The sequence below is a fragment of the Suncus etruscus genome, chromosome X, assembly GCF_024139225.1.
Source record: "Suncus etruscus isolate mSunEtr1 chromosome X, mSunEtr1.pri.cur, whole genome shotgun sequence".
Classification (NCBI taxonomy): Eukaryota; Metazoa; Chordata; class Mammalia; order Eulipotyphla; family Soricidae; genus Suncus; species Suncus etruscus.
In genome coordinates, this window is record NC_064868.1 from 122,931,030 (window position 1) to 122,958,055 (window position 27,026).

At 39.0% G+C, this 27,026-nt stretch overlaps 4 non-coding genes across 4 annotated transcripts; all 4 read right to left on the bottom strand.

The window, feature by feature from the left end:
* Positions 1-19,133: 19,133 nt before the first annotated feature.
* On the bottom strand, positions 19,134-19,297 carry LOC125999969 (U1 spliceosomal RNA). Its single transcript, XR_007492388.1, has one exon. It is a non-coding gene; the product is annotated as a U1 spliceosomal RNA (small nuclear RNA).
* Positions 19,298-21,513: 2,216 nt separating this feature from the next.
* Positions 21,514-21,677, bottom strand: LOC125999976 (U1 spliceosomal RNA). The gene has a single exon (XR_007492393.1). It is a non-coding gene; the product is annotated as a U1 spliceosomal RNA (small nuclear RNA).
* Positions 21,678-23,763: 2,086 nt separating this feature from the next.
* On the bottom strand, positions 23,764-23,927 carry LOC125999978 (U1 spliceosomal RNA). Its single transcript, XR_007492395.1, has one exon. It is a non-coding gene; the product is annotated as a U1 spliceosomal RNA (small nuclear RNA).
* Positions 23,928-26,116: 2,189 nt separating this feature from the next.
* On the bottom strand, positions 26,117-26,280 carry LOC125999979 (U1 spliceosomal RNA). The gene has a single exon (XR_007492396.1). It is a non-coding gene; the product is annotated as a U1 spliceosomal RNA (small nuclear RNA).
* Positions 26,281-27,026: the final 746 nt, after the last annotated feature.

The window sequence follows — 27,026 nt, forward strand, 5'->3', positions numbered from 1 at the left end:
TTCTCTAAATTCTTCCTTAAGAGTCTTCTGAAAGATCTTAGCAGACTAATTATAGATGTTTAAGTAGCAAAATGTTCTGACTTCTTCAAAAAGACCTTAGTTAAGAATACTATTCATGAATAGATGTAACTCTAACATTCTGAGTATATTTTGGATATGTTACATATACTATGTAGGTTATATTTCTCTGTCCTACCAAAAAACTTAAAGAAATCTGAATAGTACTGCAAACTTAGTAGTAAAAACAATTTTATGTTTTCATTGCAATTGATTGCAATTTTTTAAAATTTTTAAATTTTTTTTACTATTGCAACTTATTCAAGCATTCTTTTACATTGCAATTTCTCAGTGATACTTCTTCAGTTTTGCATTGCCTAGAGATAATTCAGATTATTTAACTCATAGTAACAAATACATAAAGGTGTGAAATACAGGCTGGAGAGAGTACAGGGGTAGGGCATATGCTTACATGTGGTCAACATGGATTTGATCCCTGGCACCCCATATGTTCCCCTGAGCCGACCAGGAGTGATTCCTGAGCACAGAGCCAAGAGTAATCCTGGAACACCACTGGGTGTGACTCCTCCAAAAAAGTACTGACAAAAGCTAAAATTTATTTTCAAAATTTATATGTAGTTTATTGTATAAATAGTGAGTGCGTGATGTAGGCATAATTTTAATGCTAAAGGACACATCCTACTTATAATTGCAATATACAAATAATTTGCCATAACATTGAAATATTTAATTCTGATGAGAAGCAATTAATAATTGCACATTTATAACAAATTTCATTTTACATGTCAATTTTGCAAAGTTGTGTAACAACATAAAGACATTGAAATTTCACTTACATTGCTTTCCAATGATGTATTTTATTGGGTTGCAAGTTCATTTCATTAAATTTGTTTTGGTTTCTTTTGTGCGTCTAGATTACAACTAACAGTGCTCAGGGGCCATGTGGTGCTAAGGACCTTCTACATTCATAAAATGCATTCATCCCATTGATCTATCTGGACACAAATACATTGTAGTCAACAATGTACTTTTTTGTTACGTATTATTATAGGTATTTTTGTTAGAGTACAAATAAGTAGTACTGTTTAGTAAACATTTGTTACCAAACATAGTTATTACTGAAGAACATAACAAAACGTTTTATGAAGGTTATAATAGCTTTTAATTTTTAAAAAACAGTATGAATATATGTGGCTCCAGATCATACAGTAGATAAAGTAAACCCTATTCATAGCTGGGTGTGGCCCCAAATTTCCCAGTACGAGGTAAAATTTTATAAACATGATTTAGTATCAACAAATATAAATTGCGTTTTCACTTTAATATACCTGATTAAATTTTCAGCTTGTTTCTTTTACCAGACATATTTATAGTCAACAATGTCTTCCTCGATTGAAATATGACTTAAATAGAGAAGTATAGCTGATTGAAATATTTTTATACCTCACTAACTTAAATTAGATAGTCATAGAATGCATACCACTTGAACAACAATGACACAATGACAAATGTCACTTTAATAGCCACTCCAAAATAACAAGTGATAATTGAAATAGATTCAAGTTTGAGTTTAAATAAAAAAATCATATCTTTTGGCCTCAGATCCATTATAGACTATGACTCTGAAAACAGCCAGTATTTATGCATCTCTCAAATTGCACCTGAGATCTGCTTAACCATTGATTACTACCACTTGAATTTCCAGTGGAGATAAAGTTATGAATGTCATAAGAAATGCCAATCCTAATCTCCATTCAAGACTTTTCTAGGTACATTGACTTTTCAGTGGATTCTCAGGAGAAAATAAAATAGTGAAGTAAGGAAATTTTATTTAACAAATGAATGTGGGGGCCAGAGCAGGAAGGACCTTTGCATTGCATACAGTTGACCCGGGTTCCATCTTGGCATCCTTTATGATCTCCCGAGCCTGCCGGAGTGAGTGCAGCCAGGAGCAATTTCTTGAGCCCAGAGCCAGGTGTAATTATCTGGGTAGAGCCCAGAAACAGAAACAAAAACACAAGAAAAAAAAAGAAATATGAGTGAAAAGGGAATCTCATAAAGGAAATTTGCTATACACCCACATAGACTAGAAGTTGTGGGTGACTCCAAAATGCAGTACCTCCAAGTTGCTTTGCAAAGCTTAAGTTTTTTTCCTTCTCAAACATTCTCAACTTGAGCTAAGAGTAATTGGGAGGGAAGAACGTTCAGCCCAGATGCAATCTACTTGCCTTAGTTCTGAACTGGTAGCATGATCATTACACAATATATCTTGTCTTTTCAAAAATTTCTTAATGTCATGTTATTTTGTCTCTCCAACATACTTTGGTTTTATGGCTCCCTGAATTTTACTGCAAAGAGGTCTGCTATTTAATTGCATTAGTGGCTAGTTTTAAATGAGAAGTTTAAATATAAATAAGATATTGCTTTAAGACATATAATTCTAAACAATAATTCTTTTCAAAATAAATAACTTTTTTAAAATGTCACTTATATTTTTCACATTAGGCTTTATGGTGACAAAAGGAAACAAAAACATACAAAGCAGTGCAGCAAATAGAGGATTTTATGGACTTTAGCAGACAAGTATCATTTACAGTGTTAATACAGACTATGCATGGTTTTATATATTTTCATTTTAGTCTACATTTAACAACGTTCTGTTTGTAGTTTTTCATCTATTTATATTGATGATTGATAACTTTTGTTGTTGTTGTTGTTTTTGGGTCACACCCTGCAGTGCGCAGGGCTTACTTCTGGCTCTATGCTCAGAAATCGCTCCTGGCCGGAATTCGAACCACCATCCTTCTGCATGCTCTACCTCCATGCTTTCTCTCCAGCCCCAATGATTACTAACTTTTAAAAATGATATTTACCAATATCAGTGTAGGAAAAACCATCCTATTATTAATTAATTCGAGAGTTTCCAATCTCATGATATGATTTTTTGAAAAATAATTCCTCTTCGCTTTCACACCCCCAACCTATTTTATGTTACTTCACTTTGAAATTTACATTAGACAAAAGAGGCAAATGATGATATAGATTAATATCATTTACTGTTTCCTTTTATAAACATTTTATTGCAGTAACATTGATTTACCAGAGTATGCTTTATGGGCAAAGTTATATTTCTAATGCAGAATTTATGTTTTAGTGGGGGGCTGCCAAATGGTTCCCAGAGTGATGGAGGGTCCCAGCAGTGTTTCTCTGCCAACCTTGTGTGCAGTTCAGTGCAAGGCATTCAGGCTGACATGCTGCTTGGCCCTTGAAGTGGCCGGGATTAGCAGATCACTTCAGCAATTTTCAGGTATCTCCCAGCTTCAGGCCCATGTTGTTAGTTTTTGCATCCAGTAAGGCACCATGATTTATAATACTTTCAATTACAGTATGGTCATAATATCCAGAGACAATAGAGATGATGATCAGGATCTAGGAATGAGGGTCAGAGGTAGCTTGCCACAAAGAGTGGTGGGTGCAGTTAGAATAGAGAAGGGTCTAGTATGAGGGTGATAGTTGGAACAGATGACTCTGGACAAGAACTGGGTGCAGAAAGGGAGAAAAGTGACATGCATTGCGCCCCTTCATTAACAACAGTACAAACTACTTCATGCAAAGGAGAGAGACAGAGATAAAGAGAAAGAGAATCCCTACCTTAGAGAGAGGCAGAGGTATGGGGCTGGGAGGAAAATGGGGACATTGGTGGTGGGAAAGGTGCACTGTTAACGGGTGGTTTACGTTCTATGAATGAAACTCAACTATGAATAATTCTGTAACCATGTTTATTAAAAACATTAAAAATAAATCAATACTGGCCATTATAGAGTTTCAGGCATACATTATTCAATAGTACATCCTGTCTTCACTAGAGTGTCTGTTTCTCTCCATCATTTTCTCAGTGTCTCCATGAGTTTCCATGCTATTCCTTGTCATGCTAAGCTCTGTTTTGTAGACCAGTTCTTAGGTTCTGTAGCTTTTTCCAATTTTTCATACCCTTACTGTGCTTCTTTGTCTGCCACACATAAGAGAGATCAGTCTATATAAGTGCTTATTTGTCTGACTAGCTCCCGACTTCATTAACCTGTCTATTTTCTTAATTTAAATTTATTAATTTCTACTTCAATTTTTATAATTTCCATCCTATTTATTCTAGGATTTGTTAATTCTGTTCTAATTTATTTAGCTGTGGGTTTATGTTAGATTTGTTGACTTTTTTCTTATGATACTGCATTATTTCTTTATCCATGCATTCATTGTTGAACATTTGGGTTGTTTCCATATACTGGCTCTTGTACTAGTTGCGTCAGTGAACATTAATATGTATATATCCTTCTGTATTAATGTTTTTTTTTTGCTTTTGGGGTAGATGCCAAGAAATGTAAATATTGGGGCATATGGAAGCTCTCATCTTACTCTTTTGAGAAGTCTGTCATATTTTCCATAGAGGAGGGAACATACCACCAACAGTTCAAGAGTGTTCCCTTTTTTGCCATATCCCCATAAACACTGATTCTTCCAGTCTTTTTGACATATGGCATTTTTATGGTGCTCCACCAGGTGTATTTTCTGAGCACAGAGCCAGGAGTAATTCTTGAGCACATCTGGGGATGACCCCAAAGCAAAATAAAGTATTTCATTTGTACTACTTTCTAAGCACTTCATCAGAAATAAAGAGGTAGTCAAGGATTAGACCAGAAGCCAAATATGAATGTCTGCAAATGCCTACAGCTTTTCCAAAGCTGTCAGAGGCCAGGCTACAGTTAGGGCTGCCAGGTGGGGCCTTTGCCCACTCAGAGAAGCCAACATGTAGAGACCCCCCTCCAAACTAAGAGAGAAGACAGAAATAGAAACCAAATATAATTTTTTATCATCCTGGAGTCTGAGGCCTGCCACTGTTGCCCTGGGGTTTCTGAGAGAGGGATATATAAATGGAAATTCACCAGATAGAGGTGAACAGGGGAGTCCCTGGTGCAAAAAAGAAAGGAAAGGAAAGGAAAGGAATAGAGACAAAGCTTTCAGCATCTCTCTGATGCTTTATCTCCTACTCCCCTCCCCACCCCCACCGCAAAGGTCCAAGTGTTTCCTTTTATTCCTACATGACAAGTGGCAGGTCTACGGGGCATTTTCATGGTCAAACCATTACAGTGGGGGTATCGAAGGGACGTGTCCAAGCCCAGCTGCTTTTATTTCAACATCTGACTAAAGTCCTAAGTTTGATTACTGGAACTGCATGGGTACCTCTTATTACTTCCCTTCCCCCAAGTAGGGCTTGGTAAATAATTAAAAAATTTAAGCTACAGGTATGATTTTCAAAAAAGTTACGTTTATAAAAAAAGGCTAATATGTTAATTTTACACTTTAAACTTTTTTGCTATAAAAATATTAAGGTTCTGCTTTTGGCCAAGTGCAAAGGCCAAAACGTAAAATATAATCTATGTTTTTATTGTTTTTAAAGAAAGGGGCAGATGTTACTCCCTTCCCCCAACTTCCTATTTTGCTTACCTTTGGCAGCAGATAGGCCCACATCCGGGAGGGGTCATTGGCTTTCTGTTTTGCTCATCAGGAGGAGGTAGGAGGGATTCATCAGGAGAAGGGAGAGAACATTCGGCAAGAGAGGTGGCTGGTAGAGACAGGTTTGAATGCAGGGCTACTTATGGAGGAGGCTTAAAGGATTAAAAAGCTTAGGAGACAGAGATGGTGGCTAGGGCCTTAATAAAGTTGTCTCCTAAAACCTGAATGCCTGTGGATGATTTCCTCGCCGCCACCCTGGGACTGCCGGCTGAAGGGGGTTGCAGGTGCCTGTCCCAGGCCAGCAGAGAAAGACCCCTCCATCCCTCCAACTCACCATCATCCACCACCATCAAGGACTTTATAATTGTTAATCAACACCCCCTTACTCACCAGCACTAATGAAGCCCTGGTGGCCTCTGATTATCCCTCCATGTGATTTGTACCTCCACATATGACTGTGGAAGGGGTGACTGCCTCAAGCATTGCTGGCTCAGCTTCTCTATTTAAAAAGAACACCTTTGGGCCCGGAGAGATAGCACAGAGCCGTTTGCCTTACAAGCAGCCGATCCAGGACCAAAGGTGGTTGGTTCGAATCCCGGTGTCCCATATGGTCCCCCGTGCCTGCCAGGAGCTATTTCTGAGCAGACAGCCAGGAGTAACCCCTGAGCATCGCCGGGTGTGGCCCAATAAACAAACAAAAAAAAATTAAAAAAAAAAAGAACACCTTCATTTTTTTTTAATTTTTATTTTTAATTATGAGAACAATAATGCAAAGAAAGAGGACAAGATAAAGTTACAGTGGAAGGACAATCACTCCTAAACAGAGTTCTCAGAAGAATTTCCCTTGCGACGCCTCAATTTTGAACTTACAGTCAAAGAACATTAAGAAAAATAAAACAGAACCCATGTACAATTACTTTGCCCACAAGTCCCCAGATTGTAGTACATTATAACTTTTCTTAGCAGTGCACAAAGCAATATGAGGCCATAAAATTTATGTGACTCCTTAAACATTGAAGGCAGAGTATTTTGTTTTACATTTTCATGCACATGCATATTAGTTTAAGTTCACATCAAAAGTTTAAGTGGTTTTCTTTTAAGGTTTAGAGTCAAAGGAGCACAGTAAAAACGAACACCTCCATTTTTATGAGTTTATTTAAGCTCTGTGGTTACAAAATTGTTTAATTTAAGTCAAACTATGGACCCCACCCTTCATTAGTGCATATTTCCCATCACCATTGTTCCCAATTTCATCCTACCTCTCTCTTCCTAGATCAGTTTTTCCATTAGACCCTGTGGTTTGCACTGTTGTGAATGCCATGGATATCACTTCATCCCCTTTCAAAACTCCTTTTTTTGTGGAGTGATCATTCCTGTTGTGTATGTAAACATTTTATGGGATTATTATGTTACTGACCCTACCCTGATCAGTGCTTGTGCCCTAAATTAGGGCATGAACTGGCATTCTGCCCCCACCCTAGGGTGGTACCTAATTCTGCTTCCACCATTGGGTGGTATCTGATCCTACCATTGGGTGGTACCTGATTCTGGGGGATAAAAACAAGGTTCTGTGAAAGGTGAGGGGCTTTTTTGGCTGGAACTGATGCTGAGGCTTTAGACTTCAGTCTTGTCCACCGAATAAAGCTAATATTTCCACAAGCCTGCCTGACTGTGAGCTGTTTTCCAGTCATTTCACCTCAGAACCCCCGGCTGAACAGGGTGGCAGACGCGAGCTCCGAGCTGGAGGGGAAAGACCTCATCCTCCATCCCTCCATCAGTCAACTTCTTCAGGGGCTGACTTGCAACAATTTCCAATTACCATTGTCCTTGTTAACACTTCTCTACCTTAAATCAATTCTTGGCCTTTGTTGCAAGTTTCCTGCCATGAAGTGGTACCTTGTTCCTTATCTCCATTGTCTTGTGTTTCCTAAAGACCTTCTCAGAGGTCTATCTTGGTCTGTTTGCTTATTTTGAGGTTTTGTTTCCATCTTCTGTTCATTTATACTAAGGCTCTTTTTCATCTTCTGATGTTTTCTGGAGGTGTTACGCAGCTCATCTTCAACCTCACTGATGATTCTGTCCTCAGCAGATACTACTCTGTTGGTGAGGTCTTCAGTGTGTTTTTCATTTCACTAAACAAGTTTTTCAGTCCTTTTATTTCTGGTCGAATTTTTCTTATTTCTACTTTCATATCTCCTGAATCTTTCTGGCTGTTCTCTGTTCATTTCCTGGTTTCTTTTGAACATTCTCTACATATCTTCTCTAAAGCCATGTCAGAGAGACTATACAGGTGGCTGGTACAAGCTGAGTCTTTCGAACTACCATCTTCATTCACAAGGCTTGGTAGTGTTCTGTGTTGTTTACCCATTGTGACGTTTGCAGTGTGGTGGTGTTTTTTTTATCTGTTGTGCTGGGACTTATTGACTAGAACAAAGGAACAGCCTTGAGCAGAACAAAGTGGCTGCATTCTTCTTGCAACACCTCTGGGCAAGTCCCTCTGCAGCGAATTGCACTGGTGGCACTGGTAGTGGCTGTGGGAGTTTCCTCACCTGTGGATGTTTCCCACTGTGGTACAATATGTTGGGCCTGCCTCTTCAGTGGTGATAGTAGCAGTGACTACAGCAGGAACCTGTTCTTTCGTAGGCAAGTCTCTGCCGTAACATCTCATAAACTCATTTATAGTCTATTGTCTTGACTTAGTGGCTACTACTGTATTTATGTGCATATAGTATTTAATTCTTTTTATTAATCATTGCATTATAATATGAATTTCAGAGGTACACAAAGGAATTCAACATATTTGTAAGGTTCTTTTTTATTTTAATTTTATCTCTTGCTTTTTATTTTTTATTTAATTTTATTTCTGACTATAACCTGGATTAAAATGTGAGCATAAGTGGCAAGAATCTGTGCAATCTTCTTTATCTATCTATGTATCTATCTATGTATCTATCTATGTATCTATCTATCTATCTATCTATCTATCTATCTATCTATCTATCTATCTATCTCTATCTATCTATCTATATCTTTATTTAAACAGCTTGATTACAAATATGATTGTAGTTGGGTTTCAGTCATGCAAAGAACACCCCCTTCACCAGTGCAACATTCCCATCACTAATGTCACAGATATCCCTCCTACCCACCACACCCCGCCTGTACTTTAGACAGGCTTCTACTTCCCTCATTCATTCAAATTGTTGTGATAGTTCTCAATGTAGTTATTTCTCTAACAACAGTCATCACTCTTTGTGGTTGTAAGGTTCTTAATACCAACTCCACCAAAACTTTAACTTTAGTTAGAAATTCAAAATTGTACTACCAGACACTAGCGTCATATGACTGGATGCACAAAACCAGTTCAGTTACAGAATTATCTGGCCTGTTAATATTTGAATGAAATGCTTTGTTTTTGCTTTTGTTTGTTTCATTGTTCACAGATGTATATAATATAAGTTTGTCACAAGGTACTGACAAGAATAAAGGATTTTAGATTAATTATTAGAAAAATATTGCTTTTGAAATAACCTCTTGGGGAAAGAGTGAAACTGTCTAAAATCAAGTTACAATAAGAAGCAGTTCTCCGTCTCATTTATCTGTCTTGCAATAAAATGTCACATACTTATTACTTGAAAAGTATAAGATTATCCTTTATACATTTGATCTCCAGTTAATATCTCCATATTACCTGATGCCTTGTGCATCCAAGCCATGTCTAGAGTTTCATAATTTTCCTTTGGGTCACTACTAGCTGTAAGGCCTTGAGGGAGTGTTGGGCTGCTTTATTTCATTCCGGATTTGATATTTTTAGCTGGTTCTGTGATTATAGTAGAGAACTATGAAACTGATGACAATACTAGGATGATTACAAAGAATATTGCTGAAAATTATGAATTGTAGAAGCTAATCACTTTGTGTTTAAGAAGTAAAATATGATTTGTTTCAACTTTTTCCTTTTAAATATCATTTGAAAACTATAAGGACTACTATGAAGTTGATAGAAGAAAGAAATTTCTAGCATATGTTTTAATTTTTCTTGGGTGAAAAATGAAAACTGAATGAAATATTTTTTAAAAATGAATGAAATTTTATAGAAAATTTCAAGAAGACCTTGTCTTCATTCCAAACTAATATCTATACACAGAAAAATCATAAAACGTCCTGGTTAGATTTATTTTTATTTTTTGTGCTTCATTAGCCTGGAGTGAATATAAATGTCTTAGTGTTGTAGCTTTTCTAAATTAAGCATGTAAGAAGTATCACCCTTAAAAATTCAGTACTGGGAATTTTAGTTCTTTTTAATGTTAATATCAAAACTCTTATGATTTTAGTATCACATACACTAGATTTTATAAGTAAATTTCAGTATTATATATTATCTTGGCTTCATTTATGGAGGACTTTTCCCAGCGATGATTATCAGGAACATCTACGATACTTTTAGCAGTATATCCAGCAAATAATTCGACTCACCACTTAAAAGATGGCAAAGAGATTACTCGGTGGAAAAATAATCTATGTTGCAAGTGTGAGGCCATAAGTTAGAATAGATCCTCAGAATTGGCCACATATATAAATTATATAAATCCTAGGTCATGGCGAATATATTCTAATAAAGCTAGAGTTTCTGCAATGGCCTATCAGTTCATAGAGGTACATACCATAGTGGCTGAGTTCAGAAAACAGGCCTCGTAAGCATGTGATCGTGAGTCTGAATTCACGGACTCCCACCTGAGCATTTGCTGCTTGGTCCAGGTGACTCTGTCAGCTGTTATCCATGTTGCAGGAGCACATTTGGTCCCTGAAACATAGCGCAACCAAGGTGGGGAGTGGCATGATGGATAATCTGCTTCAGAGCTTTGTATAAGAAGTTCTGGCCCAGGTAGCCATATCCGTGTTATCATTTTTCCGCGATCACTGTGTATGTTTAACATTTTTTCCTATTCACTATTCCCTGAGGAAAAACATGCCACACCATGCAGCATAGACATCCCTGTTTTAGGGGAATATTGGCCCGCCAGATGTGTCTATTGGCTTTCCTGGAGCAGTGAGCTGATATTCCCTCAAGAAGTATTTTAGCCAGTAGGCCCATTGGTGGACGTTACTTATACCCCCTACGTGGATTACTGGGAATATTTCTTAAATTCATGACATGATTGTGACATTACAATTTCTTATTTGACACGTTTTCTCTCTTGTAAAAAATTACAGGCCGAAATAGGGCCTCTATCAAATTCCTTTTCCCAGAGAAATTTCTGCACCAAATAAGACAGACTTGGTCTCTTTTTGTCAACCTGTTTACTTCTAAAGGCCAAGTCTCATCGTAGCATCTTCAAGACAATGTCTTCTCTCCTTGTCTTTGAACATGACAGCAGATGATTTTGCCTCAGGGACTTTCCCTGTCTCTTTGGATTCGTGCTAACAAACAGGTTTGGCCAGTGTAGAATTAGGCTATTGAATTTACTTGGTATAATTCTGTACCCCTTTCATATCAGTTTTATCTCTTTCTATAAGCAGACCATAGGAAGTTGGTCTTAGCCCCTATCTAGAAAACTATTCCCTTAGGTTAAGGATATTTGTTATTAGGAAGGAAAGCAGGATTCTTGCTATCCCTCTAATTTACATCAGTATTGACACCCAGGGCCAGGAACTACTTTGATATATAAGAAATTAGCGTTCCTTTTTTCCTCTGGCTCCTAACTGAACTCTATTCTATTCTGAGATTACAAACCACCTAAAGCCATTTGTATCTGTTTTAAAATCAAACAGTGTGCATTGATAGTTCTCCCACCCCTGCAAACTACTGTCCCTGAAGGGATTTATTGAAGTCCCACTGATGGCTGTAGGACAGAATCCGCCTCCAGCAAAAACACTTTTAGGGACCCAGTCATATGTTTACAATGCATGAAGACTTGGAGGCAGATAGAACAGAGGTATGGACCAGAAGACATAAATTGCAGACGTTTGATCATGAATTGAAACATCAGTTTGTTCATCTGTCTGTCCTGATCCTATCCTGATCCTGCTGTTGGAATGTACAGCTCTGCTATCTATGCTCAGAAAGTAATTTGTAATCACATCGCAGACACATCTTTGATTATCTTGAAAGAGTGTTCTGGTGCCTGGACAGTATTTTATATGCACCAGAACAATGGCCTAAAAATTCCCCAAGTCGAACTTGTATGTGATCCATTTTGCACTAGTAAGGAAGTGAAATAGGTGAGTACAGGTCATAACAAAAATATTTTAATAAGGAGACAAAATGGAAATTGAAATTATTGAAATTATGTTAATTGAAATTGAAAATACATTAATTCTATCTATGACACTCTTTTTGAAAAATAGTTTATTAAGATATCGTGATTTACAAAGTTGTTCATAATAGGGTTGTTTCAGGGATACAATCACCCAACAGCAATCCCATCACCAGTGTGTCATTCATTCCTTTCAGCAATGTCTCCAAATTCCCTGCCTGCACATGCCCATTTGCTCCAACAAGATCAAAAGGAGAGTCTGGAGCAATAGTACAGTGGGCTGCGTGCTTGATGGCACATGGATGACGTAGGCTCAATCCTTGCATCACATGCACAAATGCATTACAATGCCAAGCACAAAGCCTAAAGGATAATATAGCAGGTAGGGCACTTGCCTTGACCATAGATGACCAGGGTTCCATTCTACTTCAATCCATATGGTCCCCCAAGCACACACAGGATAATTCCTGGTTCACAGCCAGGAGGAAACTTTGGGCACTGCTGTATGTAGCCCCCAAACAAACAGAAAGTCAAGAACCAGTGTCCCTCATTTCTTTATTTGGTGTTAAAATTTTATAAAAAGTGCTTTTCTGCAGTCAAGATGGGCCAGCACAGCTCAAGGGACCATATGGGATGACTTGGGATTGAACGGCACGCAGGTCGTCCTTCGTTAGTGCGCACAAGGCAAACACACTACCACTTGCACTGCCACTCTAGGCCTTTATTTATAGTTTTTTGATGGTCCATGTGGCAATGCTGAAGATTTATTCCTATCTCTGTGCTCGGGGATCACTCCTGGTTGGGACAGAATCTGTGTCAGTCGTGTTTAAGGAAAAGGCTATTCCCAGCTGTATTATCACTCCATTGTCCTCCTCTACCATTTTAAAGCAGAACGTATACAAGAAATATTTAGGCAACAAAAGGAATATGAAGATTTTTATTAAAAGTCCCTGGAGAGCCACTTTAGGCACAGCAGTGAGTGCCCTGTTGTGGTTGTGATCGTTCTTGCTAATTCTTCAAGTTTGTGAAGGGCAAAGAGTCAGTCACCTGAAGAACATAAGTGAATACTAATGAAGGACACCCATAGCAGAGAAAAGGGGGGATGCGTTTTACCGTTTTTCAGTGTCTAGTTTTTCCTTGTCTTTAAATGTTGAAATTTCCATTAACAAAGCACTGTGAGCCAGAAACAGGTTTTCTAAGGAAAATTAAGATCCAGGATCCAGAGCATTTGCCTTGCATGCAACCCAGCAGGGTTTCTTTCTTGCCATCATCTCTGGTTCTCTGAACACCGGCAGAATTGATTCCCGAGGAGTACAGAGCCACGAGTCAGCCCTGAGCAGTGAGGGGTGTGGCCCCAAAGTAAAAACATAAGGTGAAGGTACCACGAGGTCCCAGAAGAAATAACTGTGGTGGCTCTGTGGTCTGCGTGTGTGTCTGCACATGTGCAGATGAGAAGAGCGCCTGCCTGTCGTCTTGCGTTGGTATCTGCGCATGTGCAGATGAGAAGAGCGCCTGCCTGGCGTCTTGAGTCGGCGTCTGCGCATGTGCAGATGAGAAGAGCGCCTGCCTGGGTCAGTGCAAGTGTGGCCGGACCAGAGGGGTGCGGAAAGGAAAAGACCATGGCAGTTGCTGCGTCCTGATTCATATTTTCATTTCTCCACTCACTGAGCAATTTATTTCGTCATCAGTCACTGGTATATGCTGGGGCAGGGGTAGCTGGACGATGTGGAGTCATTTCAGGCAGAGCTCTGTCCTAAGCCTCCCCCCGCCTGGGCTTGGATGCAGTTTAATGGTCGGGCGGGAGGGGGGTGCTTCCGGTGCACGAGGAGGCGCCATGTTCTTTGTTGAGCAGTTGCCCTGGTAGGACAGCTCCCTCTCCCTCCCTCTCCTTCTCCCTCCCTCTCCTTCTCCCTCCCTCTCCTTCTCCCTCCGTGTCCCTCCTTCTCCCTCTCCCTCCCTCTCCCTGTCCCTGTTCTCTCCCTCCCTCTCCCTCCCCCTCCCTCTCTCTCTCCCTGTCCCTCTCCCCCTCCTCTCTTCCCTTTCCCTTTCCGAGGTGAGGTGGCTTTTGCTCCAAGGGTCCCCTGGTCCAAGGGCCTCTGTGTGTGTGTGGTGTGTGTGTGTGTGTACATGCTGCTGTGTGGGTTTGCGCGTGCAGTGGGCGGAATCTGCTCAATGAGCATAGACCACGCGGAGCTTCCCAGCCCTCCTGCGGCTACTGCTTCTGCCCTTCCAGATGTCCTTCCTTCAGACCTGACCACTTGCAGGTGGGCAGCAAACGAGTTGGGACAGGGACAGGGACGGAGGCCAGGAGGGAGAGGTCTGTGGCTGGGCGGCAAGATGGCGTCTGCAAGATGGCATCAAGCTGGAGCACTCCGTGGGTGGCCCGAGTGCTCCCCGGGTGCTTAAGACCCAATGGAGCAGTGGTACGCGAGGCTCTGTCTGCCTGGAAACGGCCCTGGCGGGAAGGGGAGCTGAGCATTGCCCCTGCCCCAGCCCCTCCTTGCCCGCCTTTTCCGTGCTTAGCCTAACTTTTACAATCAAGAAAGTGTTGATTTCTAGTTCAGTTTTTCCTTAAAATTAATTTTAATCTCTTCATCATTGTCATTTAGATTCGGTCTTCAGTTCTTACTAAGAAGAAAGCCAAAGAGAAGAACTTATGTTTCAATATGTGGAGGACAATTCTTGCCACTTGCATCTAATGGTATGTCAGCGTAGTTTTCAAAATTTATACCAGAGTTTCCTCCAGAAAAGAGGAAATGATTATTTCCCGTCACCACCACTACACATATCATCATAGCCACTCTGTTCAAGATTAGCAAACCTGAACGGAAAAGCAGGTAAGCAAAATGTTTTATTGATTCTAATATTTATAACAAATCCTTATTTACCAGCTTAGCTGTTAAATCCTTAACTCTTTTAAATAATATTTACACGTTATCTCTAAAAGAGCTCTACTTCATTTGTTTACTTCAATAGGTAGTAAAATTTGTAATTTGTAAGCAAATTCGTGAAGCGTTCCATATTTTAAAAAAAAAGTAAATTTAAAATTGTAAAATGGCAAAGTAATTCGTAAAATGTATTACTAAGCCTTTGCCCAAAAACTTCTTACAGAAGTTTTACCTCGTAATAGAAAAAAGACCTGACCTTTTTTAGGTGGTTAGTTAACAGGAGTTGGGAAAGGGACGGAGGCTTGGAGAGATCTGTGACTGGGGGGCAAGATGTCTTCCTGGCCCAAGTCTCTGCCTGCCTGGAAACGGCCCTGGTAGGGAGCTGAGCATTGCCTGGTGCCCCTACCCCAGCCCCTCCTTTCCCGCCTTTACTGTGGTTTGATTCACAAAGCTATGATTTCGGTTTCTTGGCAAAGCTATGATTTCTGTTTCTTTTTATTTCCTCTGTATTTCAAACTATTTAATCAATGCATTAAGCTTAGCCTAACTTTTACTATCAAAACAAGTTTATATTTCTGTTTTAGTTTTTCCCTAATATTAATTTTCATCTTTAATCATTGTCATTTAGATTCTATCTTCAGTTCTCATTAAGAAGAAAGCCAAATAGAAGAACTTACGTTTTCAATATGTGGAAGACAATTATTGCCACTTGCATCTACTAGTATGTCAGTGTAGTTTTCAAAATGTATACCAGAGTTTCCTCCAGAAAAGAGGAAATGATTATTTTTCTTCACCACGACTACAGATATCATCATAGCCACTCTGTTCAAGATCAGCAAGCCTGAAGGGAACAAGCAGGTAAGCAAAACCTGTTATTGATTCTAATATTTATAACAAATCCTTATTTACCTTCTTAGCTGTTAAATCCTAAACTCTTTTAACTCATATTGACATGGTATCTCTAAATAAACCTCTATTTCATTTGTTTACCTCAATAAAGTAGTTAGTAAAATTTGTAGTTTGTAAATTTAAAATTGTAAAATTGTAAAGTTGTTTATAAAATGGATTACTAAGCCTTTGCCCCAAAGTTTTTTTTTTTGTAATGGTTTTTATTTATTTTTTTTTTCAAACAGAAAAAGCCACTTTAATCACACATATACATTCATAGGACTTTAAACAAAATGTAATATAAAATATAAAAAAAAAACCAAAACCCCACAACAAAAAAAAATTGCATTTACTTGTAAACTGCTTAACAGCTGGTGGGTTGGCTGACAGGGCTGCCCAAGAAAAGCAAATGCAGATATAATGAGGTACATTTTCAATGAATAACCACCACAGATCATGTGAACTGCTCTAGCAGCCCAGTCACCTGTTCCCCAATCTCGCCTCCTTAGAGACAAACCAGGGCAGTCCTCCCATGAATTGAGGGCTCCAGCTATATCGATAAGCACCTCAAAGAACAGACAAAACAAACAAACCAACAAAGAAAAAAACAAACTAAAACAAACAAACAAAAATCACGCCATGGTCTTGAATTAAGAAACATGGTATAGCATATAACGAAAGAAAAGAAAGGAAGAAAGAAAAAAAAATATAATTGGGGACAACACTTTCAATAATCGCACCCAAACAGAAAAATCAACCAAAATAAATAAATAAATCAAAAATAATAATAACAATAATAATAAAGGTAATATATATATTTATATAAAAAATAACCAAGATTTTGTGCTTTTTGTATTTGTTTTTTCCCTCCTGCCCTGGCACAGTAAATGTTGGGGTCATTCGAAAAGGAATTCCCTTGGCCTAAGAGATATGGGGTTTCTCTGTCCTTGGAGCATACTGTCATGGGATCAACTCTAGGCTTTGCTCATGATCAGGATCCTTTACTTTCCCGATGGTGTTTTTTTTTTTTTTTTTTTTTTTTGGTGTGTGGAAGACTTCTGCTCTATGTTTAGAGGTCTCAGTATCTGCACAGATCCTGAGGTGGGACTTATGATGAAGTCAGTCTTTGTGGTTCTAGAGGTTCTGTTACCTCAGTGTCATTTTAATCCATCTTCTGTGGTTGGTGATCTTGGTCTTTGCACTGAACCTAGGGTGGCACCTAGGATAGCGTCTTTCTTTGTGCTTCCAAAAGCCCCATTCCCTTACAATTGTCTCTGCCGGATCTTTGGGACTGGGGATCATGATTATTGTGCAGGTCATAGTTCAAGCCCTAAACTAGGGCTTTTTTATTGGTCCCAAGATGTATACAGTCTGGTCGTGGTTCTTGCAGCCAGTCATCTGCAAATCCCGATCTTGGTTTTTGGACTAACCAAAGGGTGCCAAGACTTCTGGTTTTGTCTTGTCCTTAGTTGGTAAGGTAGGCTAATCTGCTCTAAGGTCAAGATATTCGCATTTTCCTCATTGTCAGGATAACATGTTAGAGCTGGGCCTTGTTGTTAGTCCCGCAGTATCAAGGCTGTCCCGGATAAAGTTTGTTTCCTGCAGCTGGTGTGAAGAGCTGTGCCCTTTCTATGTCGGGCTCAAGGGTTCAAGGCTGAATGAATGGTATCTAATCACCTGAGGTCTAAGTTGATTCCACATGACATATTTTCAAGGCAGGAGATATCCCCATATTGTAAACTATGAGTTCCTATCTCTAGTAGATAGGAGCTCTTTTTTTTTTAATATGTAAGATTTCCCCTTTACTTAGTGTGCCTTTGCAGGGGGAAGTGTGCTATATTATAATGTCTGTATATTTGTGGGTGGATTGATGGAATAACCGAAACAGATCACATACCCAAAAACGAGGGGGGGAAAAAAAAGGGGGAATTAAAAAAGTATGTGCTCACCAATATATATATAGGACAATCATTTAAAAAAGATAAATAGATAAATTAAAAACAAAACAAAACAAAAACAAAAAACAAAACAAAAAATAAATAAAAATAAAATAATTTAGCGAAGTTTTTAAGGAACCAAAGTGGTGCAGAGGACTACCTTACATTTGGGTGAGAGCAGGTAAAGAGGTGGTGTATTACAGGTTTTATGCCTATGTTGGAAGTACAGTTTTTCCCATTGTCTTTTGGGTTTTTCTTGTGGTGTGTGGGTTCCCAGGCATCTTCCTAACACATCCCCTGACCTGCAGATTATTAAAAATTTGCGGCAGGGAGATCTTGGAAGAGTTCTTGCATTGGGGATACTTTTGGACCTAGGCCCAGTTTCAAGGAACAGTCCCCTTTAGGGAGATTTAGTAGGGAGGGCCTCGCAGCATGAGTCCACAGGGGAGTTGGCTGTCTTTTCTTTCAGGAGAGGAGGTGTGGGTTTATCTGGGTGTCCCCTCCCCTGGGTGCAGGGTACTTTAATCATTGTCATTTAGATTCTGTCTTCAGTTCTCCTTAAGAAGAAAGCCAAATAAAAGAACTTACTTTTTTCAATATTTGGAAGACAATTATTGCCAATTGCATCTACTGGTATGTCAGTGTAGTTTTCAAATTGTATACCACAGTTTCCTCCAGAAAAGAGGAAATGATTATTTTCCTTCACTAGGACTACCTATATCATCATAGCCCTAAGTACTGCCAGGTATGACAAGAAAAAGAAAGAAAGAGAGAGAGAGTAGGAGAGAGAGACAGAGAGAGAATGAAAGAAAGAAAGAGAGAGAGAGAAAAAGAAAGAAAGAAAGAAAGAAAGAAAGAAAGAAAGAAAGAAAGAAAGAAAGAAAGAAAGAAAGAAAGAAAGAAAGAAAGAAAGAAAGAAAGAGAGAGATGAGTGAAGGAAGGAAAAGAAGGAAGGAAGGAGGGAGGGAGTTAAATCCTTAACTCTTTTAAATAATATTTGTTTACTTCAATAGCCACTCTGTTCAAGATCAGCAAGCCTGAAGGTAACAAGCAGGGAAGCAAAACCTGTTATTGATTCTAATATTTATAAGAAATCCTTATTTACCAGCTTAGCTGTTAAATCCTAAACTCTTTTAACTCATATTGACATGGTATCTCTAAATAAACCTCTACTTCATTTGTTTACTTCAATAGGTAGTTAGTAAAATTTGTAATTTGTAAATTTAAAATTGTAAAATTGTAAAGTTATTTATAAAATGGATTACTAAGCCTTTGCCCCAAAGTTTTTATGGAATTTTTAGCTTGTAATAGAAAAAAAGGAATAGCATGTCAATTAGCCTGTACATAAGAAATCCAAACAAAACACAATAGAAAGATATGCCAGGAAATTATTGGGTATTTAGTTTTCATTATGCATGTGAAAAACACCAAAGAATTAAAAGATAACTTTCTATATTTATATTTGTCAATAAAAATCTGTCAACTATCAGATAACTGATGATTACATCTAATAGTTCTTATTTTTCCCTATGTCATACAGTCTTAGTCCCGGGAGGAACCTGCAAGTGTCGATGATCAATGTGTCCTGCAATTCACATTAATTCTTGCATCTAGCAGCTTCTTCGTCAACACAGGAGCCAGTGATCCACTGCTAAGAGTCACCTACTACCACAAATTATGCGGTCGAGTTTCCCACATTTGGGGAAATCTCAGGGGTCAGCACATCCAGATTGCAATGGATTAACCTTGCCCTGAGGAAACCACCTTCCTGATCATGGTATCTCCCCTACCAGGTAAGTCTAAATCTAATCATTCTTTTTTTTTTTTGGTTTTTGGGCCACACCCTGTGACGCTCAGGGGTTACTCCTGGCTATGCTCTCAGAAGTTGCTCCTGGCTTCTTGGGGGACCATATGGGACGCCGGGGGATCGAACCGCAGTCCATTCTAGGCTAGCGCAGGCAGGCAAGGCAGCATCTTACCTCCAGCGCCACCGCCCGGCCCCTAATCTAATCATTCTTAAAGAAAAAAAATAACTTAATGGTGTCAGAGATCTAAGGTCTGCATAAAAGTCATGTACTCTTGCCTTGAAATATCATTTGTCTGGTTAAACAATCACTCTAAACTATAATCTGCTAAATATAACAATGAAATTAAAACTTGTCCAAAGTACCTCAACTCATAAGAGTGCATCCAGATACCTTGTCAGTCAGCATGTTCATAAGGACACTGCCAACAATCTCCTGGTTCCAGGGCTTGCAAAGTATTGTGGGTGTGCAGCTAAGGGGCACTGAGCTTGGTGTGAGGGGGCTTTTGAGACTAATCAAAAAAGTCAGTGGCAATGGGGGAGTGCAATTAAGACAAAGAAAGGGGGCGAGAGAGATAGCAGAGCAGAAGGTTGTTTGCCTTCCATGCAGCACTCCAGGATGAACTGATGGTGGTTCAAATCCCGGCATCGGATATGATCCCCTGTGCCTGCCAGGTGTGCTTTCTGAGTGTAGAGGCAGGAATAATCCCTAAGTGCTGCCGGGTATGACAAGAAAGAACAAGAAAGAAAGAAAGAGAGAGAGAGAGAGAGACAGAGAGAGAGAGAGAGAGAGAGAGAGAAAGAAAGAAAGAAAGAAAGAAAGAAAGATAGAGATGAGGGAAGGAAGGAAAAGAAGGAAGGAAGGAAGGAGGGAGGGAGTTAAATCCTTAACTCTTTAAATAATATTTGTTTACTTCAATAGGTAGTAAAATTTGTAATTTGTAAATTTAAAATTGTAAAATTGCAAAGTAATTCGTAAAATGGATTACTAATCCTTTGCCCGAAAACTTCTTACAGAAGTTTTCCCTTGTAATAGAAAAAAGACCTGACTTTTTTAGGTGGTTAGTTAACAGGAGTTGGGAAAGGGACGGAGGCTTGGAGAGATCTGTGACTGGGGGGCAAGATGTCTTCCTGGCCCAAGTCTCTGCCTGCCTGGAACGGCCCTGGTAGGGAGCTGAGCATTGCCCATCAGGTGTCCCTACCCCAGCCCCTCCTTTCCCGCCTTTTCTGTGGTTTGATTCGCAAAGCTATGATTTCGGTTTCTTTTCATTTCCTCTGTATTTCAAACTATTTAATCAATGCATTAAGCTTAGCCTAACTTTTACTATCAAAACAAGTTTATATTTCTGTTTTAGTTTTTCCCCAAAATTAATTTTCATCTTTAATCATTGTCATTTAGATTCTGCCTTCAGTTCTCGTTAAGTAGAAAGCCAAATAGAAGAACTTACGTTTTCAATATGTGGAAGACAATTATTGCCACTTGCATCTACTGGTATGTCAGTGTAGTTTTCAAATTGTATACCAGGGTTTCCTCCAGAAAAGAGGAAATGATTATTCTCCTTCACCAGGACTACCTATATCATCATAGCCACTCTGTTCAAGATCAGCAAGCCTGAAGGGAACAAGCTGGGAAGCAGAACCTGTTATTGATTCTAATATTTATAACAAATCCTTATTTACCAGCTTAGCTGTTAAATCCTAAACTCTTTTAACTCATATTGACATGGTATCTCTAAATAAACCTCTACTTCATTTGTTTACTTCAATAGGTAGTTAGTAAAATTTGTAATTTGTAAATTTAAAATTGTAAAATTGTAAAGTTATTTATAAAATGGATTACTAAGCCTTTGCCCCAAAGTTTTTATGGAATTTTTAGCTTGTAATAGAAAAAAAGGAATAGCATGTCAGTTAGCCTGTACACAAGAAATCCAAACAAAATACAAAAGAAAGATATGCCAAGAAATTATTGGGTATTTAGTTTTCATTATGCATGTGAAAAACACCAAAGAATTAAAAGATAACTTTCTATATTTATATTTGTCAATAAAAATCTGTCAACTATCAGATAACTGATGATTACATCTAATAGTTCCTTTTTTTCCCTATGTCATACGGTCTTAGCCCCGGGAGGAACCTGCCAGTGTCGATGACCAATGTGTCCTGCAATTCACATTAATTCTTGCATCTAGCTGCATTCTTCGTCAACACAGGAGCCAGTGATCCACTGCTAAGAGTCACCTACTACCACAAATTATGCGGTCGAGTTTCCCACATTTGGGGAAATCTCAGGGGTCAGCACATCCAGATTGCAATGGATTAACCTTGCCCTGAGGAAACCACCTTCATGATCATGGTATCTTCCCTACCAGGTAAGTCTAAATCTAATCATTCTTAAAGAAAAAAATAACTTAATGGTGTCAGAGATCTAAGGTCTGCATAAAAGTCATGTACTCTTGCCTTGATATATCATTTGTCTGGTTAAACAATCACTCTAAACTATAATCTGCTAAATATAACAATAAAATTAAAACTTGTCCAAAGTACCTCAACTCATAAGAGTGCATCCAGATACCTTGTCAGTCAGCATGTTCATAAGGACACTGCCAACAATCTCCTGGTTCCAGGGCTTGCAAAGTATTTTGTGTAACTGAAGGGCACTGAGCTTGGTCTGAGGTGGCTTTTGAGACTAATTAAAAAAGTCAGTGGCAATGGGGGAGTACAATTCATACAAAGTAAGGGAGCCAGAGAGATAGCAGAGCAGAAGGGTGTTTGCCTTCTATGCAGCACTCCAGGATGAACGGATGGTGGTTCGAATCCCAGCATCCGATATGATCCCCTTTGCCTGCCAGGTGTGCTTTCTGAGTGTAGAGCCAGGAATAATCCCTAAGTGCTGCCGGGTATGACAAGAAAGAAAAAGAAAGAAAGATATAGTAAGAGAAAGAAAGAAAGAGATAGTGAAAGAAAGAAAGAAAGAGAGCGAGAGAGAGAGAAAGAAAGAAAGAAAGAAAGAAAGAAAGAAAGAAAGAAAGAAAGAAAGAAAGAAAGAGAAAGAGGGAGAGAGAAAGAAAGAGAGAGAAAGAGAAAGAAAGAAAGATAGAGATGAGGGAAGGAAGGAAGGAGGGAGGGAGTTAAATCCTTAACTCTTTTAAATAATATTTGTTGACTTCAATAGGTAGTAAAATTTGTAATTTGTAAATTTAAAATTGTAAAATTGCAAAGTAATTCGTAAAATGGATTACTAATCCTTTGCCCGAAAACTTCTTACAGAAGTTTTCCCTTGTAATAGAAAAAAGACCTGACTTTTTTAGGTGGTTAATTAACAGGAGTTGGGAAAGGGACGGAGGCTTGGAGAGATCTGTGACTGGGGGGCAAGATGTCTTCCTGGCCCAAGTCTCTGCCTGCCTGGAAACGGCCCTGGTAGGGAGCTGAGCATGCCTGGCAGGTGACCCTACCCCAGCCCCTCCTTTCCCGCCTTTTCTGTGGTTTGATTCGCAAAGCTATGATTTCGGTTTCTTTTCATTTCCTCTGTATTTCAAACTATTTAATCAATGCATTAAGCTTAGCCTAACTTTTACTATCAAAACAAGTTTATATTTCTGTTTTAGTTTTTCCCTAAAATTAATTTTCATCTTTAATCATTGTCATTTAGATTCTGCCTTCAGTTCTCGTTAAGATGAAAGCCAAATAGAAGAACTTACGTTTTCAATATGTGGAAGACAATCATTGCCACTTGCATTTACTGGTATGTCAGTGTAGTTTTCAAATTGTATACCAGGGTTTCCTCCAGAAAAGAGGAAATGATTATTCTCCTTCACCAGGACTACCTATATCATCATAGCCACTCTGTTCAAGATCAGCAAGCCTGAAGGGAACAAGCTGGGAAGCAGAACCTGTTATTGATTCTAATATTTATAACAAATCCTTATTTACCAGCTTAGCTGTTAAATCCTAAACTCTTTTAACTCATATTGACATGGTATCTCTAAATAAACCTCTACTTCATTTGTTTACTTCAATAAGTAGTTAGTAAAATTTGTAATTTGTAAATTTAAAATTGTAAAATTGTAAAGTTATTTATAAAATGGATTACTAAGCCTTTGCCCCAAAGTTTTTATGGAATTTTTAGCTTGTAATAGAAAAAAAGGAATAGCATGTCAGTTAGCCTGTACACAAGAAATCCAAACAAAATACAAAAGAAAGATATGCCAAGAAATTATTGGGTATTTAGTTCTCATTATGCATGTGAAAAACACCAAAGAATTAAAAGATAACTTTCTATATTTATATTTGTCATTAAAAATCTGTCAACTATCAGATAACTGATGATTACATCTAATAGTTCCTTTATTTCCCTATGTCATACAGTCTTAGCCCCGGGAGGAACCTGCCAGTGTCGATGATCAATGTGTCCTGCAATTCACATTAATTCTTGCATCTAGCTGCCTTCTTCGTCAACACAGGAGCCAGTGATCCACTGTTAAGAGTCACCTACTACCACAAATTATGCGGTCGATTTTCCCACATTTGGGGAAATCTCAGGGGTCAGCACATCCAGATTGCAATGGATTAACCTTGCCCTGAGGAATCCACCTTCGTGATCATGGTATCTTCCCTACCAGGTAAGTCTAAATCTAATCATTCTTAAAGAAAAAAAAATAACTTATTGGTGTCAGAGATCTAAGGTCTGCATAAAAGTCATGTACTCTTGCCTTGATATATCATTTGTCTGGTTAAACAATCACTCTTAACTATAATCTGCTAAATATAACAATAAAATTAAAACTTGTCCAAAGTACCTCAACGCATAAGAGTGCATCCAGATACCTTGTCAGTCAGCATGTTCATAAGGACACTGCCAATAATCTCCTGGTTCCAGGGCTTGCAAAGTATTGTGGGTGTGCAGCTGAGGGGCACTGAGCTTGGTCTGAGGGGGCTTTTGAGACTAATCAAAAAAGTCAGTGGCAATGGGGGAGTACAGTTCAGACAAAGAAAGGGGGCCAGAGAGATAGCAGAGCAGAAGGGTGTTTGCCTTCCATGCAGCACTCCAGGATGAACGGATGGTGGTTCGAATCCCGGCATCGGATATGATCCCCTGTGCCTGCCAGGTGTGATTTCTGAGTGTAGAGCCAGGAATAATCCCTAAGTGCTGCCGGGTCTGAAAAGAAAGAAAGAGAAAGAGAGAGAGAGAGACAGAGAGAGAGAGAGAGAAAGAAATGAAATAAAGAAAGAAAGAAAGGAAGGAAGGAAGGAAGGAAGGAAGGAAGGAAGGAAGGAAGGAGGAAGGAAGGAAGGAAGGAAGGAAGGAAGGAAGGAAGGAAGGAAGGAAGGAAGGAAGGAAGGAGGGAGGAAGGGAGGGAGGTAGGGAGGGAAGGAAGGAAGGAGGAAGGAAGGAAGGAAAGAAGGAAGGAAGGAAGGAAGGAAGGAAGAAAGAAAGATGAGGGAAGGAAAGGAAAAGAAGGAAGGAAGGAAGGAGGGAGGGAGTTAAATCCTTAACTCTTTTAAATAATATTTGTTGACTTCAATAGGTAGTAAAATTTGTAATTTGTAAATTTAAAATTGTAAAATTGCAAAGTAATTCGTAAAATGGATTACTAATCCTTTGCCCGAAAACTTCTTACAGAAGTTTTCCCTTGTAATAGAAAAAAGACCTGACTTTTTTAGGTGGTTAATTAACAGGAGTTGGGAAAGGGACGGAGGCTTGGAGAGATCTGTGACTGGGGGGCAAGATGTCTTCCTGGCCCAAGTCTCTGCCTGCCTGGAAACGGCCCTGGTAGGGAGCTGAGCATGCCTGGCAGGTGACCCTACCCCAGCCCCTCCTTTCCCGCCTTTTCTGTGGTTTGATTCGCAAAGCTATGATTTCGGTTTCTTTTCATTTCCTCTGTATTTCAAACTATTTAATCAATGCATTAAGCTTAGCCTAACTTTTACTATCAAAACAAGTTTATATTTCTGTTTTAGTTTTTCCCTAAAATTAATTTTCATCTTTAATCATTGTCATTTAGATTCTGCCTTCAGTTCTCGTTAAGATGAAAGCCAAATAGAAGAACTTACGTTTTCAATATGTGGAAGACAATCATTGCCACTTGCATTTACTGGTATGTCAGTGTAGTTTTCAAATTGTATACCAGAGTTTCCTCCAGAAAAGAGGAAATGATTATTCTCCTTCACCAGGACTACCTATATCATCATAGCCACTCTGTTCAAGATCAGCAAGCCTGAAGGGAACAAGCTGGGAAGCAGAACCTGTTATTGATTCTAATATTTATAACAAATCCTTATTTACCAGCTTAGCTGTTAAATCCTAAACTCTTTTAACTCATATTGACATGGTATCTCTAAATAAACCTCTACTTCATTTGTTTACTTCAATAGGTAGTTAGTAAAATTTGTAATTTGTAAATTTAAAATTGTAAAATTGTAAAGTTATTTATAAAATGGATTACTAAGCCTTTGCCCCAAAGTTTTTATGGAATTTTTAGCTTGTAATAGAAAAAAAGGAATAGCATGTCAGTTAGCCTGTACACAAGAAATCCAAACAAAATACAAAAGAAAGATATGCCAAGAAATTATTGGGTATTTAGTTCTCATTATGCATGTGAAAAACACCAAAGAATTAAAAGATAACTTTCTATATTTATATTTGTCATTAAAAATCTGTCAACTATCAGATAACTGATGATTACATCTAATAGTTCCTTTTTTTCCCTATGTCATACAGTCTTAGCCCCGGGAGGAACCTGCCAGTGTCGATGATCAATGTGTCCTGCAATTCACATTAATTCTTGCATCTAGCTGCCTTCTTCGTCAACACAGGAGCCAGTGATCCACTGTTAAGAGTCACCTACTACCACAAATTATGCGGTCGATTTTCCCACATTTGGGGAAATCTCAGGGGTCAGCACATCCAGATTGCAATGGATTAACCTTGCCCTGAGGAATCCACCTTCGTGATCATGGTATCTTCCCTACCAGGTAAGTCTAAATCTAATCATTCTTAAAGAAAAAAAAATAACTTATTGGTGTCAGAGATCTAAGGTCTGCATAAAAGTCATGTACTCTTGCCTTGATATATCATTTGTCTGGTTAAACAATCACTCTTAACTATAATCTGCTAAATATAACAATAAAATTAAAACTTGTCCAAAGTACCTCAACGCATAAGAGTGCATCCAGATACCTTGTCAGTCAGCATGTTCATAAGGACACTGCCAATAATCTCCTGGTTCCAGGGCTTGCAAAGTATTGTGGGTGTGCAGCTGAGGGGCACTGAGCTTGGTCTGAGGGGGCTTTTGAGACTAATCAAAAAAGTCAGTGGCAATGGGGGAGTACAGTTCAGACAAAGAAAGGGGGCCAGAGAGATAGCAGAGCAGAAGGGTGTTTGCCTTCCATGCAGCACTCCAGGATGAACGGATGGTGGTTCGAATCCCGGCATCGGATATGATCCCCTGTGCCTGCCAGGTGTGATTTCTGAGTGTAGAGCCAGGAATAATCCCTAAGTGCTGCCGGGTCTGAAAAGAAAGAAAGAGAAAGAGAGAGAGAGACAGAGAGAGAGAAAGAAAAGAAATAAAGAAAGAAAGGAAGGAAGGAAGGAAGGAAGGAAGGAAGGAAGGAAGGAAGGAAGGAAGGAGGGAGGGAGGGAAGGAGGGAGGGAGGGAGGGAGGGAGGGAGAGAGGAGGGAGGGAAGGAGGGAGGGAGGGAGGGAAGGAGGAGGAAGGAAGGAAGGAAA